This window comes from Chiroxiphia lanceolata, chromosome 16 (genome assembly GCF_009829145.1).
Source record: "Chiroxiphia lanceolata isolate bChiLan1 chromosome 16, bChiLan1.pri, whole genome shotgun sequence".
NCBI classification, from domain to species: Eukaryota; Metazoa; Chordata; class Aves; order Passeriformes; family Pipridae; genus Chiroxiphia; species Chiroxiphia lanceolata.
In genome coordinates this window covers 6813041-6827362 of record NC_045652.1, presented here as the reverse complement: position 1 = coordinate 6827362, position 14322 = coordinate 6813041, and positions in this window count along the sequence as shown.

Genomic DNA, 14322 nt, shown 5'->3' with positions numbered 1-14322 from the left:
TTTGTTAATTATCTCATTTCTCATTTGGCTGTGTTGATATCAGAACATTTTTATTTTTAGTGTGTGATTTTATATTGGCCTATATTCTAATTTATTTAATATAAAACGAAGCTTTTCATGAGACTTTTGCTTATTTAAACCAATATTGTTGGAAATGATCAGGGTTGAGAATACCCATAAAATGGTGCTAAGAGAGCAGAAAATCAGAGTAAGTTCATAACTGACCTGAGTGTGTTAGGAAAGGGGAGGTGACCAACCTTTGAGAACAACCACTGGATGCTCCAGGAACTGTGGGTTTGGGTTTTTTCACATGTACTGCCTCGGCTCTGGCAGTGAGATTTGGGGGAGGGGGTTGCATAGATTGTATGGGGTGAAAATGAAGGGTATATGAAGAGGTGATAAAGTAGTAGCTTTGTGTTGGATGCTAGATGAAGCTACAAATGCAATTAAATAATTATTTGCTAAATATTTTGATGCAATTACCTTTTGCTTGTATACGTGGAATTTTTTAAAGCCTTTTCCTTTTCTTTCTCTGTGCAGGATTTGTCTTTTTCTTTAAACACCCAGCAGTAACATTGTTGCATGTTATTATTGCTCTCTGTGCTCTGACATTCTCTGTTGGGTTCAGCTGTGTCCCCTCCTGGGGCAGTAGGTCCCCACTGTGCCCCAAGGTGGAACAGGACTTGTGTCCTGACAGCACTTAACCCTGAAGGAACCCAGCCAAGGCTGTGCCTGGGTGGGCTCACAGCACACGGGTGGGTGACTGATGGAAATCCTGCCCCTGGGGTGTTCTTCAGCTCCTTTGCAACAGTCATGGAATATTGTACGTCTTGGCATTGCTTGATGTTTTAAGCCTGTGCTTTTCTATTAAAAAAAGCAAACAAAACCCCGCTGCCTTCAGTCTGTGAGTGTCTCAGGTTCTTTCTTATCCCCAAACCAAGACTCTGTTTCCAGGTCACTCAATATGTGAAGCCCGTGGGGTTCACGTGATATTGGGGACTAAGTTTCCAGCTGCAACTGCAAAGGAACCCTTTTGCTGGCAATGTCACTGTGCAGTTCCAAACCAAAACTAACTCTGCTTTTGAAATTACTTCTTCTGCATGAACGTGTCAAGTCAGGCTTTTCTAGTACTGTCTGGATTGATTGCTTTCAGAACTTAAATGTAAATCAGTTGACCACACTGCTTATAAAATATGCAGCTACACTGTAAAAAGCAGTGACTCTTTGAGAAAGCAGAGAAGTTTAAATGTGCAGATTGTTGTGGTTGTGAGGCTTTCTCATTTGCAGAGTGATAGTACAACCACAAACAACATAATTTTTAAATATAAAAACACTTGTCTCTAAAGCTTTCCTTAGTCATCCAGAATTCCAATTCTGTTACTGTAGAATAGAATCCAAAAGCAAACGGCTGCCAAAAAGACTGTTATTAAACAGATACATTTATATGCCAAACAGCATAAAAAAGTGTAACTGAGGGTCATTAAAGAAACTTGTCCTGTGTGGGCTCAGCAAGAGACACTCTGTAGTTTGGGCTCCAGGAGGAGTGAGGTCTGCAATCCTTTCATAAGGACTGTTTTAGGATAAGGTTCTCCTTAGCCCTTTTTCCAAGATAACCTAAATTACATTAATATTCAATTGATCTGTTTTCTAAAGTACATGATTTTAAGAAATGCAAGTAGGGTCATAAATCAAAAAGATCAGAAACCATTGCTGCAGGATTTTGTAACACTTTGCATTTATAACTTGCTTCACGTTCATTCTTTCTTGACATAAAAGAATTTTGGATATTTGCTGAATCAAACTAAGAGTAAGCCCTTTATGTGCTTCATATGAAATGGTTAATATCTGCTTAACTGTGAGCTACCTTCTTGCATTGAAAATACACTCACTGACAGTATAGGCACTAATTTTTCTTAATTTGCAACTTTTTTCACCGAAGTTTTCAATTTTTGTCTATAGTCATCCTCTCCAAAGCTTCCTCTCAATATTTCTAATACCCAGTTTCACAGTGGGCTGGCAGCCTAGGCAACAGTAAGACATAACTGTTGTACCTATTTGTCAATTATATTTCTTGCTTCTTTTATTTCCAGTTCATTCTAAGTTCAGCTTGAAGCCACAAGAAATAATATCCCTCACCTACAAGATGAGGGGGGAAGAATTAAACACCAAGAATCTTTCTCAATGTTTATCAATCAAAAATGACTTAGCTGTGATAACAGCAGGTTTGGTGAGGTTAGTAATGTGTAAATGTTACATCCCCTGTACTCTGGAGTTGCTCCTTTGTTTATTTTAAATCAAGGTTGAAGTTCTAACAAGTGAAAGGGGGTGTGATTCATGTGGCACACAATGATGCCAAAGCCTCTAAGTCATAAAAAAAACCTTTAAATGTTCCCGCTCCCCACCAGCCACTACAAATGGGATCAGAGGAAGTCACTGCCAAACTTGACCCAGAGTGTAGCTGAGAGGTAATTCAGAGCCACTCTCCTCCCCTTGGCTCCAGAGGAAACACTGGCATTGTCCATCAAAAATGATACTGCAGAAGAGGAACTAAGAGGATCACTTTAGCACTGCTATCTCCCCTTGTACTTTATTCTTGAAATCAGCCAGCAGGTTTGGGGTGGGAATTTACTCCAAAGGCCAGAGAGAGAGAATGTACATGACTGACCAAGTGTTTTGATAAGGCTGTACATGGAAATATTCAAGGGTTTTAAAGTTTCAGTGCCATTTTTTATTTTGAGTACGAAATGTTAGGAGTTCATCTCCCACACTTCAAAACAAACAGGAGGACCATTTTTTTCCTTGAGTTTTGATGCGTATTTTGCAAGCTTCTCTGCAATAAATAAAGAGGAAAGAAATATTCTCAGCCATGACCTTGAAAATAGGGAAGAACTGTTCAGTAGCTTGGCCAGCCAATATTTAGCTGAGAGATGAATTCCTTAGTCTTCCTGAACTTAGTAAGGGTAACCAGGGCTGCTACACTGCTATGGTGATTTGTTGTCTAAACAGAAGATGTTGCTGCAATATATCAAAATGGGCTAATTTTAGTGTGATTTTTCTTTTAAAGCATGGCAAAATTACCTCGATCCACAACTGCTATAAAGCAGTCTTCCTAGGAATATTAGTTTGGGGTTAAATAGATACTATTCTCTCAGCTTGCATTTTACCTTGTATTTGTTTGTAAGAGCTTCCCTCTGTAAACAAATGCTTGGATTCCATTTCTAGGGTCCTCTGTCCCTCAGTGTTATTTCTTTTTTTCTTTCACCTTAATCATTTCCTATCAAAGACTGTAGTTATTAATACATTGATATTAAAATATAGTGGGGAGGGGGGAGTCTCAGCCCCAGCACCTCCTTAGGGATCCCTGACATATTTCTAGTGGCTTGAATAAGTCATTTGTTATTACCCAAAGCGAGGAGTTTCAGCTGATATCTCCCAGGAACCTCTGCCTTGCCTTTCATTATCAGCTGTACTGTGTAACATCCCACTGGGCATTGGCACATCCACACAGACACAGAACCTGCTGGGCAGGGTAACATGAGCCTGCACATCCTCAGTGTCCGAGGCTCTGGAAATGACCCTGGAAAAGTAAGCTAAGCCTTTCCCTGTTTCTATATATAAAACTGTTTGTTTAATTGGTGGAGTGCACCAAGAATAAATAATGAGCTAATTCTGAAGATCATTCCCAGAACAGCCAGCTAGGATTGTTTCTGCAAGTCAGAACTTTCTCCTCTCCTTTGTTTGGTTTTTTATATCACATTAAGGTGAACAGCTTTATCTAAATGCAGCTTTAGGAACAGTGCAATATTTCAAGAATTAAGCATTCTGCACATAAGTGAGGTTTTGGAGAGTTTGTTTGCTGAATGTAAAAGTAGTTGAAAGTTCAAATTCTAAAACTGGATCAAGGATTTTAACCAGATTAAAGATGAAGTTTCTTCCATGCAAAATATAAGGAAAAAAAGAAAGAAAGAAAAAGAAAAGCTTTCAGGTACTCTCAATCGATTAGGGAAGACTACCATCATATTTTTTCCAGACCATATTTACCTTGCTTAATAACACTTAAAAACTATGAACCTAACTACAAATTTTATCTTAGAAGAAAAAAAAATTAAAAAATACTTAAACAGGTATAGCAATTACTTTTTCAACTTTTTCATTAAATCTTAAGCTGTAATAGGTTATAAAGGCTTAATAATGTTTTTTTAAATCCCTTTTTTATGTATTTTGCTTTTAATGTACCAGTACCATACATGACTCTATGTCTCAGTGTGTGCACTAACAAATAGATGAGGTACAAAGCAGCTCACAGAGTTCAGAGGGAAGTAGAAGGACTGTCCAGTGGCAGAGTAGGCTTGCTCATGGACTTGCTGGTGATTTCTTATATTAATACAGTAATTGTCCTGTTTAATGACTGTGGACATAAGTGGAACTCATTTAACTTGACCCTCTGGTTGAAAGAACACAACCTCTAGTCAAATACAGAGACTCTATAAGGAGAGTACTGTGTCTCTTTGCTAGGTTATAAAATCAAGAGCTTTAGTTCTGTCCTGCACATGGTGATGTGTTTATTTAATCTCACAAATAGGGAGCCAGAAAAACGGAAGGCAAAGGGATATGGCCGAGCTGACAAAGCAGCGACAAAGTGTGGAACTGAAGCTCAGCACTGACTCCCGGGGCAGTTCACACCTCACACGGCTTGTCTGGCTTGTCTGGCTTGTCTTTCACACCCTTCCACAGGCTTATTCAGTTCTGGTGTGCTGTTGCTTATGACCAGTTCAAGGTAAAAGTCCTCACTGCAGTAAGTGTCTGGTGATCCCCTCAGTAACATACACTGAGGTTTCCCTTTATTCCTAGGACTGATGCACAGATCCACCCTGGGTCACAGGCAGACATGTTCTGCCACCTCCAGTACAGCTTTGGGACCCAATATGACACCTCTGCTATGGCATGAACTCACCAATAAAACCTGTCCAGAAGCCAGGTTAATCTTGCCTTCTGGGTCATCTCTAACTCCCCTGTAAGAGAGGGAAGCTGGGGATTAAGTGGTAGCATGGAGTCAAGAACCAAGAAGTTACTGGTTTGCTGCTAGTCTTTCTCAGTTCAAGTCCTTGTTCAAAGAGTGAGTTTTAAATACTACAGAGAAATTCAGGCTGGCAGGCAGGACCCACTTCAGACCTAGAAAATCTGGATTTCTGAGCAGCTGTAATTAGCTTGACCCTCATTTTTAGGGCCACGCTGCTTAAACTGGCAGATTTCAAAATGGGCTCCAGGCCAAATCAGTTATGATCTGGTTTTATTTATCTGAAAGGCTCATGTGGACCTAATTTACTATTGTGTGTTAAGAAATAATGAGTAAGTAGAAGGGATTATGAACACATGTTTGGCCTGGAGAGGAAGAGAAAATGCAGCCATAACTTCAATTCTGAAATGTCTTACTTCATCATAAGCTTAAGTTTCAAAGCTGACATGGAGATTTTGGTACATAATGCCTCATTTTCAACTAATTGCGTCTTAACTGAACATCGAAACCTTCAATTTGGAAGCTCAAATTAGCAGCTATGTGATGGTGCTTTTTTTCCCAGTTGTGTGTAGATGCCAACTGGAGGATCCAGGCATCTTATAAGTACTTTATAAAATAACTGAGATAGAAATTAGAACTCTTTAATCAATTTTAGCCAAGGTTGAGGGGAAACTGTGGGGAAGCAACAGTTATGCAACCCCAGACCTGTCTGCAGAGGAGATCCATGTCCTATCCCCTACTCTCACATCAACACTTTGCCTCTTTGCCTTTGAGAATATGTAAAACTTATGCTTTCTGTACCAGCTATCTATTATTTAACTCTTTAGCAGTTCTCATAATGTACCTTTTGGGAGACAACTCTTTTTTTCAATGCAGGCAAATAATGCATACACTAGCCTATTTCATTCTAACTGGGAAAAAAAAAAAGAAAGAATAAGGCTAGAAACTTAGTTCAAATGCTGGTAAACAAGATTGTTAGCAAATAAAATAAACACTAAATTAGATATTCCATTAAGTACAAATCAGCAGCTTAGATTGGAGCTCTGTTTCATTTTATGAGAGTGCATTGTAGGACTAATTGACTTAAGAACAATTAGTATTTCCCAGGCCTTTTTCCTTGCTTGTAACAGAATCACAGACTGTGTAAAGTTGGAAGGAAGGGACCACAGCGGGTCATCTGGTCCCACCTCCTGCTCCTGCTCCAGCAGGGTCCTCCCAGAGCACACGGCACAGGATTGTGTCCAGACAGTTCTGGAATATCTCCACTGAGGAGACTCCACACCCTCTCTGGGCAACCTGTTCCAGTGCTCGGTCACTGCACAGGGAAGAAGTTCTTCCTCATGTTCAGGTGGAGCTTCCTGAGCATCAGTTCCTGCCCATTCCCTCTTGTCCCATTGCTGGGCACCCCCGAGCAGAGCCCGGTCCATCCTCTGCCCCCTCCCTGCAGATCTGACAGACATTGAGGAGGTCCCCTCTCAGTCACCTCTTCTCCAGGCTGAACAGTCCCACTTGTTAAACTTGTAACTGTGTTTATTAACATCTATCCTGCCTTTCAAGCCATTTGTTAACATGGGGAGAGCAAAAAATATTTGCTAACACTGAAAGATTTCCCACAGATACAAAAAATTAATTCATTTCTGTTAAAATAGCATTCAAATATCTAAATAGTTTCCAAAAACAGCACACACAGCTGGCACTCATGGTAACAGGAACAGCACTCCACAATATACTCATATATCAGACTACTTGCTCAGGGATACTATCCCAACTTTTATAACTACAAATCCACCTTAGTTCCCAATCAGCACTATGCCAGAGAGGCCTAAAAACCTTAATATGGTCCTGCACAATCTCCAAGACAGATCCCTCATTGGAACCAATATTTGATCATCAATAGCTCACACTGTGAGCTGTCCATGCTTTCACCCCACATATGGTTCAGAAAGTCCATAAGGTACAAACTGGAGGAGCTGGGAATACATCATCTAGGCTTCTCTATCCATCCTCTTTTCTGTCCAGCCTCAGAAAGGCAGGATCAGGCAAGCCAGATCCTGCAGCACGGCTCCTCACATGGACATTTATTGGAAAGTCATAACAGCACCTTCATTATGCTGCTTTTCATCCTGGATCTCTTAAAATAGAATCATGGAGCAGATGTGTGTACAGATTGCACTTCTCCCAGCTGCACTTTTTAGGAGCTCTGTAAAGCACACAGTCACCTGTCTCTGCTACCTGACATCATTATGCTAGTTGGTAAGAAAAAAAAAACACAAGGAAACTTAAAGGCCACTCTATGCATTGTTGTAAACAATTATGCCATAGGATGTAAAGTGTATCTTTCTTACAAACCAGGTAGCAAGATGACCTTTCTTTCAGAAGGTTTAAATACTAAATATTCATTACTTACTTTTATTAGTGCCTGTTTACATACTGGGAAATAGTGTTCTACTTTCTTTATAAAAAGAATTATCCTTTCTGTTTGTTTAAATGGATTTATATGCCTCTAAGGCATACAGTGAGGGAGGAAGTAGCTTCAAAGCTTTGAAAACCCAAGCCTTTAAATACATTTTTATGAAGTAATGAGCATAATCAATATATGGTGATAGGCTTTACAAAAAAACTTCTTATAAACTGCTGGTTTTATCATCTTATAATCTGCCGGTCCTGATCGATACCTTGAATAATTCACCCTGAAGATTTCTCACTGCTATATGCAGAGAAAAACCAGTATCCCTCCTTCAGAGTGCCTTGCTTTAGGGCCAACAAGAAACAAAGAAAAATGTAACTGTTCTAAATAATTCATGTGCTACACTGTGTCAAAACTGCATTTTAAGAGTTTCAACTCACCCAGGGAACAGCACAAATGTCCCTGGTGGCATACACCAGCTAAATATGAATGCAAATCACTGCTTCCTTAAGTATTTATGCAAATTAATTTTTCAGTTGGGCATGAGATGTTTATACTTTAAGCCTACCAAGTTGATTAATGACTTGGTCAACATAAGTCTTGGTTCACAGGGAAAGCATCTGCAGATAAGTAAATCAAACACTACTTGCCAACTTATAACATAGTATTTATGCTTCTACCCCGTGCATGCTGAATGATGGCAGTGGCACATGAATCAAATGGGAACTTCACAGATTCCCAAATGCCACAATCTGCCAAGATTTCATTAGCAATACCATAAAATAAAGTTTTCAATCTGGAATCTGAGTAATTTCTTAAGGAAATCAAACTTAGAGAGAAAAGCCACCTTGTGCTCTTTGAAAGTCAGAAAAAGACCAATGAAGGACAACTCTTGGTGCCGAGGTGTGAGAAGGAGTTGCAGAGGAGGAGTCACCCCAAGGGCTGGGGTGGATGGTGCTGCAGAGACAGGAGTGTGTGCTACAGGGACACCCTCTGCACAAACTGCACAGCCTGGCTCTGTCCTCCCTTCCCTCCTAGGACACCTGTGGCCCTGTTCCATACGGATCAGGCCACGTTACATCCAGCACAGTGGGACAGAGAACTGGAGAAGCCTGAGCAGAGCCCTGTAGCCGAATCACTGCTGCATCAGGGTGAGGATGGGGGACACCAGGACCGGGTGACACAGCTGAGCCACCTCACACCCTCAGCCCAAGCAGAACAGGGCCGTGAAAAGGACGGTACTTAAAAGGCAGAATAAACAGGAATAATTAATTTTCAGGGACTGCAAAATGATGTGATCACCTTCAGATTCCCCCCATCTGTTGCTAAGCAGCATTCTTAAGTCACAAGCTTTGCCTTACAAAATGAACAGCAGCCTCCACACATTTTGCTATTTTTACATTTTAAACTGTTCTTTTGCCGAGTTTTCATTATAACTGTATTTTTCAAAAGGCTCTAAAACAAAACAAGACAAGCACTAAGATAGCTGCATCCCTTGGGAAAAGGTTTCAGTTACTACCTGGGACAAGTAGCCCGTGGACTCTCCAGTCTCCAAAAAGGAATTACAAGGGCCTCCATCTCCCACGAAGCACTTTCTGCCTCTCAGCTGTGAGCTTTCCATGAGAAATTGAACCTGCATCACAGAAAAGGCAAGAGTATGATACATTTGGTTTTGTATATTCATTATCAATTTCAAACTGTATAAACAAAATCTCAGAATTTTTCCTGTGGTGGTGGTGAATTAATTGTATTAATTCTTTCAATCTGTGCTAAAGAGGTTCCAATGAGACTCCCATTCGATGCTCTGGGCATTCTGACAAAAATTAAAATTAAATTAACTAGCTCCCTCTGCTAGAAATTCTCTCTCATTTAATTAGAAGTAAAAGGCTGGCTGCCAACATTCCAAAACTAATACCAAACATCCCCACTGCAAACACCCTCTCCACAAACGCTTTGATGTGCTCCCAGAAATTTCAGAAATCCTCGTTCTTGAAGACCAAGAGAAGCAAGTGACAAAGAGTTCGGGATCTTTCACAAACTGTGGGCTGTTAATTCCTCACACTTAGAGCCCGTGAGTCTGCAGTTTAACCACACTGCACTGGTAACTCAGTTAAACAAAATGAGCAATCATTTGAAAGTGCAAACTGACCATCAGCTCCGTCTTTGATATCCATGGAAAGAATAAATCATAAACTAGAATAACACGGGCCATCCTGTGCAGTCTGTGGTCTGGAGGTGCCTTCCAAGGAGAGGAAATATTCACATTACAGCAGGTCTTTTCCTACCCTTCCACAGGAAAGGCAGAAGGTTTTTGCACGGTCTGCTAAACCAGCTCCAAGGTGATAAATGATACCTTTTCTTGCCAGTCTCTCCCCAGGGTAGCAGTAAATAAGACCACAGCCACCATCACACAGGCTTCTTTCTTGTTAAGGTGTTTTTAAGCACTAGCAAGAGACTGACTGGAGATTCTGGGGTCCTCTGCCGAACCACAGGATGTACCCTCAGCTCTCTAGAAAAGCATTTCCCAAAGGGATACCCTGAAAGCTTCCCAACCCTCCCTGTCTAACTGTAGCAGCATTTAGAGCCACCCAGCTAACAACTGCTTCTCACACAGCCCCTGGTCCAAATCCACACACGATAATTAGTCCATGACTTTTCATATCCTCCCAGGTGCCTCAGCACCCACAGAAGCAACAACTCACCTTGGCCCCACACCCAGCTACACCCCCCAGCCTTGGAGCAGCTGCATTGCTCTGCCACTCATTAGGCCATCACTGTCTTGGCAAGGAGTATTGCTTAGGGAAGATTTTTGTTTCATATAAATTAATATATCAACAGAATGGCTTTAATAACGTGGGCACTTATATCCACTGACCGCCCAGGAATATCTGGGGACCTACACTTTACCTGGAGGAAAGAGAAGCAGAGACTGTTGTTTTTAATCTTTGTTCGTCTCTTTTTCTTCTCCCCCAGCTGAGCAGAAGGCCAGGAAGCAGGTAACCAAACCTGCAGCCTAGGGGCAGGTAAGGAGGCAGACCTGTTGCCAACTCAGTCTCATCCCTGCAAGCCTCCAATTCCTGCAAAACTGCAGGACTGTGGCTGAGACATGAAAGAACAGCAGTCCCTGGCATGTGTCCTGTTGCTTAAGGGAACAGGCAGATGAGGAGAAAAGAGGCATGAGAGGCTGCAGAGATGGAATACACACGTGTTCAAAGGTGGGGCTGCATCCACACAAGAGGAAAAACAGGCAGAAAAGTCTAATGCAGGCAAAATGGGCTGATAGAGGGGATACAGGTACTCCAGGAAAAAACAGCCAAAACAGGGAAGCCATTGGGAGGATCAGAGAAAATAAACCACTGGAAGGATCAAACAAAAATGAAAAAATAGTATTTAAATGCCATCAGTAGATATATCCATTTCTTGTGACAGGCTACTAAAGCTTCAGTACAAGACTGAATTTACAATTAATAAAAACAGCTACTGTTTGGCAGTGCTGCAAAACCCAATGCAGTACCAGCCATGTTCATAAGTACTTTCTGAGATATAGTCCTAAGTGTAACCCTGTTTTCTTTCACAAGAAGCCACTGATGACCTGCAGTGAGCTCCATTCAGTAAGGTCAGCATGACTACAGTTGGCAATGGAGACTAAAACTACAGGATCATTGCTTCCAGACATCAAGGCCCTTCTGGATAATCACTGGGTTCAAATCATTGGAAGTTTCTCTAGAGAATACAAAAAACTCATGGCAGAGATAAGGTCAGCCTACTGTTTCTGAGCCTACTGGCTCTTTCAAATTAATACTGGTTTATATTGCTTATTTAACCAGTAAGCTGGTGGGAGGTTTTCATAATTTTTGCCTTAGTTCTTCACTATTACACTGATAAATTCTGTCTTCTCCTCTTTCAGTCTCCTCGTCCAACAGAACTAAGAACTGGTTCTGTGGTTTACACAAAAAGTCCACCCAGTCCAGCATCCTCTCTCTAAGAGCAGCCACAAGGAGACACTCCACATAAACATCCCATCCTTTGTTTCCTCTTGAACTCCAGGAGTTGTTCTCCTGTGAGAGAACCACCCCTTTTTAACTCTGCTGCCATTTCGTGAGGGCCTGTGCAACCAGAGTGTTAAAAGGTTGTTCAAATCCAAATAACATGTATCAACAACTTATCCTCTTCCCCGTCAGTTATTTGAATAGCTCAAATGATCCTTTGGAGAAAGCTCTTTGCAGAAAGTAGTTATTTTGTCCTTGCATAGCATGTTTTGTCAATCTTTGATCTCAGGCCTTTAAGGAATATATTGGAATGTAATAATTACAATTTATAGGGCACTAAGAGAAGCCATAGTAGTTCTTGCCCCAGTTTCAAAGTAGCTTGCTCAGCTGTAAACTAACTGCCCTACTATTCTGTAATCCAGCAAGTTATGTGGCAAAACTGTGGTCTTTACTCAATGAATTCTAACATGAAATGCAATATCTCCCATCAAGTATGGAGCTGGCACTTGGCTTTGGGAGCCAAGGCTAACAACTGAATTTCTTTTTCTGCAGGTAGTCCAAGTCTTTGAGGATATGACCTGCCTAAAATGATGAAAGAGCACAGATGACAGATATTGCAAAAGCTAAGATATCAAAGGAATAGGGATTTAACTCTCTAGAAAACGAGAATAAGATAACCACATCTGCACTGTTACTAGAAAGTTTCCTCTGCATGTTCCTTTGCCCTCTAGCTCAAACTTGACCAAAATATCCTAAAAAGCAGCAATTTCTGCAATCATATCCTGTACTTGAACTTCTCTTGAGCTTCCATGTTAATTGTTCTTTTGTGGACTGTGCTGGAAAAACTGCAAGTACTTTCTAACAAAAATATCAGGCACAATGAACAAGGATCACAAAATGCTTTTCTAAGCATCTGAATTCTTACAATGTGTAATTAAACTTCTTAGAGGTTAATCATTCAATAAACAGTCACAATGAGCAAAAAGCCTCACACTATGTACTAATTGCAACCTGAACAGAGAAAACCCCAAGTGGTTCACTGGGGCTCTGGTGTAAAGGCAGATTTACAGAAATTCTGGGAAATGTTTAAATTTTAATGTGCAGAAATTGATTTATATGAATTTCCAGTGCTTCAATGAAGGTACGTTACCAACATGTTGTAAAGCAGAATTAAAAAACTTAACAGCTTCAAAAAACATTCTTATGCCTATAAATAACAAGAACTAGAAATTCTGATGTTTAATATAATTCATTTACATGGCATTTCTATTTGGAGAGAGGTGGAACCATGATACACTTCATCTGAGTAGGTGCTAAGCTTGTCTCTGAAACAGCATAAATTTGGTTCTGTTTTAAACTAAGTACTCCAGCTATTTGTGTTAGCAGACACAGGCTTCGAGTGCTTTCTTGGGAAGGATGTTACAAATCACAGTGTCTCAAGATTAGGATAACAAAAAAACCCTACTTGAAAATTCATGCTCATGTTTTTTAAAATTCCTCACTAGAGTTTACAGAGACTGTGGTTTTATTGAGTGACATTGGATTTCCTCCCCAAAAAGCTGGTGTGATTCCTGTATATATTTTTCAGATATTTATATAGCAGAAAAAAGCAGACTGGAAGACCTGCATTGTAAGACAATGTTTTTGTAAGCAGCAGTAGCAAGTTGTTATTGATAATCAGGCAGTCAGATTCAGTGGTTATTGCACCAACAGCAGGGCAATTCCATGTTCATGGGAAGCTCTGTATCCAGGCTGGAGGGACAGCAAGGGATTCGTAATATTACTGGGCAACAGTGTCTTCTTTTGATCAACACAGATATGGACTTGTTGGTCGAGAAGAAATGCAATAAGCCCTTCTCTTTTCTAATGTCCTCAAGAAAAGAACTGATGGAAAGAGCTTGGAAAAAAGTGCAAACGACTTTGAGGTGTCCTCAAAGATTGTTACAGACATATCTAAGACAAGTACACTGATGATTTTACTGCTGCTGCTTGTATCTGATATGACTTGGACATGTAAAATGACACGGGTGAATTTGGTAAGTCCTGTGGTTATTTAAAATTAATTACAGAATAGTTTTATGTATGTTTTAAATAATGAATTGTCTTTATTAATGAATCTGAACACAGGGTAGACATCTTGAGAAGAAATTCTTTATATAAAGCCTGTAGTAGAGCTGAGAAGCATCTATAGTTTCTAAATCATTCCTAAAAACGTTTGCATTGTCTTACTAAATAAACAGTCCTTCCCTTAAGTATACAGCTTGCAACTGCATGATGAAATACATTTTTGTTATAAATCACAACAAATGTTTTCATTTGTGCATTAGTTTGGATATTAAAATACTGACACTGTGTCATTTGTATGCTTCTCATGTTCCCCTGTTTCTAAGAGCAGGACACTGGTTTGTAAGCAAGAGAGGGAGTGTTGGGTGCACCTTTTCACACAGCAGCACTGCACTGCTGTTCCTTATCCTGATCCTGCTGTAAGAAAGGGAACACAGAATTCATTGTTATTCTTGGAGGGCTCTCATTGAACTATTCTGTAATAAGAAGGAAGTGTTGTACATGTCCATGCCCAAGACAGGAAAGGTGGTGTTCAAAAGACAAGAACTATTGTGTGGAGCCAGACAATTTCCATAGAGTGATTTTATGGAAGAAACTGTTTTTAAGTAGTAACTTGCTGTGTCTTCTGTTTCACTGGCTCATATCACCATGTTCTTTCAAAAAGCACAAATACCTTCAAGAAATGAGCACCAATGGTGTTTAATGTCAACCCCTTAACACACCTTTGTCTCAGATATCTCCTTTTCAGGCTTTTAGTATCCTACAGTATTCTTACCATGGAATACTCCCCGTGTTCTGTAATATGAACCACATCTATACCCCTCTAATCAATTAAGGGGCAGATG